Source organism: Arachis duranensis, chromosome 2 (genome assembly GCF_000817695.3).
Source record: "Arachis duranensis cultivar V14167 chromosome 2, aradu.V14167.gnm2.J7QH, whole genome shotgun sequence".
Lineage (NCBI taxonomy): Eukaryota > Viridiplantae > Streptophyta > Magnoliopsida > Fabales > Fabaceae > Arachis > Arachis duranensis.
In genome coordinates this window covers 89,845,091-89,848,311 of record NC_029773.3, presented here as the reverse complement: position 1 = coordinate 89,848,311, position 3,221 = coordinate 89,845,091, and the positions used below count along the sequence as shown (strand labels likewise).

At 29.8% G+C, this 3,221-nt stretch overlaps 1 non-coding gene and 1 pseudogene across 1 annotated transcript; one reads left to right on the top strand and one right to left on the bottom strand.

Annotated features, from left to right (window-relative positions):
- The first annotated feature begins 431 nt into the window (after nt 1–431).
- On the top strand, nt 432–502 carry TRNAG-CCC (transfer RNA glycine (anticodon CCC)). The gene has a single exon. It is a non-coding gene; the product is annotated as a tRNA-Gly (tRNA).
- A 937-nt stretch (nt 503–1,439) lies between these two features.
- LOC107475929 (glutathione S-transferase PARB-like) lies at nt 1,440–2,937 on the bottom strand (annotated as a pseudogene).
- Between the last annotated feature and the right edge of the window lie 284 nt (nt 2,938–3,221).

The following is a 3,221-nucleotide window of genomic DNA, read 5'->3' as shown; positions in this document are numbered from 1 at the left end:
TAAACCTTGCTAAAGTACTAATCAAATTTGTTCCTTTCTCAGCATTAATCTCAAGTTTTAATCACAGGGGAGAAAAAAAAAGAAACGCTTGCTAAGGGACAGCCAATTCTTGAAGCAAAATTAATCAAATTCTTGACAACAGAATTTAAATATTAATACCAACAAAGAAAAGAAGTTTCAAATCTTATCTCTTTTTCGCATAAACAATTAAACACTATTATATATAGTTAGAGGTTACATCAACTAAATAAGGTGAGCATAAAACCAAATGGTATTTTATTGCCATGACATTAGCTTTCTATAAATTATGGACCCATTTTAATCTTGGTATTCTCTTGCTAATCTTTTTATGTGGACATCATCTTAAATGAGATTTAATTATTCAATATCTAACAGTTATAAATATTTATTGTAACTAGAGCAACAAAGAAGCGCATCTGGTGTAGTGGTATCATAGTACCCTCCCACGGTACTGACCGGGGTTCGATTCCCCGGATGCGCACTAATTATACTGCCTTTTAGTAATGTTTTTGTGAGGATCCTGGTTTAAAGAAAGAGCCTTCTAGTTGTAGGCTTGTACTAAAATCTAAAACTCACCTCAATTAGTCTGTAGTCTTTCCCTGTTTTGACAAATTAGGTGGCCCTTATTATGTCTAGACTTTATGGCACATTTATTTCCCATCCAACTTTAACGATGACTTGAACAACTCATATTTCTGTCAATAATTAAAAAGAAAAAAAAACTAATTTCATTCTTTTGTCTATTCCCCTAGCTGCATGATTTGTAACAAATTGGGTGCGCATATCCTATCATTGACAAGTACCATATGAAAACATGGGTGAGACTGTGAGGGTGAAAGGATAGGATTATTCAATACTACTCATCAACTATTAATTTTTAGTGACCAACGTGAAATAATAGGACTTGATTGAAATGCATACAAAATGAGGTTACTTACGATGGAGTTGGATTTTTTTATTGTCAAAGATATAATTATTAATATTATTTTTTTTATTAATTTAAATTTTTGCGATGAATAATTTCATAATATGGTATAGAATTTTATGTTCAAAAAGTCTAAAATTTGATCTTTTCATCTTGATGAATCCTAAAAATAAAAAATAGTACAAAAAAAAAAAAAGAAATTTAACCATTTATTTTATAGGACTTAAACATTTAAAAATTATATAAGTATGGAGAGTTAGAGTCAATAACAATTAAATTATTAATTTATTCATCCGTTTACGTAGGTATTGAGAGTTTGAATTTTATATTATTTATATAACAATTCATTGACAAAAAAACCTTTAAATAAAATCCAATTTTGTATCATATAAAAATATACCATAAAAATTCAAATAATATAAATTGAGAATAAATTACCAAAAAAAAAATTTATAACTGATTTTGGCCGAACTTTTAAGACAACATACTAAAATATCAATAATATATTGCACTTTAATTGATGTAAGACTTAAATTTGAGATAACATAATCTTTGATACTTTTATTTTCGATAACAGAAAATATGATGATATTATTTTCACAAACAAAACAAACCCTAATTTAGTGTCTTCCCGATTAATCTTTTACTTAATTTTTGAGCATGGCAATGACTTTTAACCAAGCTGGCCTAGCTGAGATATCAGCCACCCAAGCGCTGACACGTGGCAGCGGCTCGAACAACTTCTTGGCCGGTGTCATCATCAAGAAATGAAGGGTTGGAAGGTGATGAAGATCAGCCAAAGTGAAACATTCACCAGCCAAGTACTTTGATTCAGAGAGCCTCTTCTCATAGATTCCAAGAACAACACTAAGCTTAGCTTCATTCTCTTCAACAACTTTTGGATTTGATGGGATGCCAAAGAAAAGTGGCATGAAATGAAGCTCTCTTGCAAGCTTTGCAGCTGGTTGTTCATATTGATGAGCTTCAACTTCAAGCCATAACCCAATTATTGCCATCTTCTTTGGATCATTCTTTATTATTAGTTGAGTACCCTTTTCAGCATATGCATCTGCAATGTATTTTGTTATTGCCCTTGATTCTGTATTTGAACCAAAAAAAAAATCATTAGCTTTAACTTTCAATTACCATACAACAAAAATTTATTAACTATGTTCTAGTTCTAGTTCAAATTTTCTTTTTTTATTTCCCTTCTAACCAGACAGATCAACATGAATATGAGCGTCATTTAAGAATTTATCACTGATCAATGAATCCTTGTATAGAAAAAGTAGGATTTTAGATCCCATTCCTTATTTAAGTAGACAAAAAGGTTAACCATTCGACCAATCCAAATTAGTTATTTTCAAGCATAAATTTGATACAATTAAATGTTTAGAAATTTATGTTTGATGTAATATTTGATATTTATTACTTACCAAAAAGCTTTAAGTCTCCGTCTTCAAATGCAGGAACTTGACCAAATGGCTACATCCATCATAGGAGGAAAAAATTAAAAACAGAAATTAGTGTAAAAATAAAAGTAAATTTTCATGGCAAGATATAGAATGAATTTGAGTTCCTTTTTGTGGAGGCACTTACATTAAGGGAAATGAAGGGTTCCTTTTTGTGTTCACCGTTCTTCATGTCAATATTAATAAACTGAAAATCAAGATCTTTTTCATACAAGACAGCAGTGACTCGCATGGCTGCCATTGAAAAAGGGTTTCCATGAACCTTCATTGTTGCCATAGATGCTCTGCTTTGCTCTGTTTCTGCTATGAGTAACTTATATGTTTTAAGAGTATATGTTATATGAAATTACGCCTCAGATTTATTTCCATATATATAATTTAATATAATTAAGTGGGAAACCCATTTTCCAGTCTACACCTAATTTTCTTTTCTTTTATAACAAGTTAGACCAAAAAAACTTTTACACATTTGAGAATTTGACCAGAATGTTTGTGAAGTGTGAACCAAAGACATTATAGTAAGTCCATTGGTTGAGGCATTTGATGGACATTTTGCTATGAAATTAATTATGTGGCTCCTAATATTTATAACAACCTAAAAAATCCAAGCAAGTTTTCAACAACAGTGATTAGGACGGACTAATTAGATTCTAGATTGTTATTTATAGAGGCTTGTGTACTACTCAAGAAAAATATTTTCTAAAAATTTAAATTGATAAATATAAATATACAAATAATTATTGTTTTTGGGTATATAGTAAATTTTTGTCGAGTTATATATATAAAATTTAGGAACAGATATA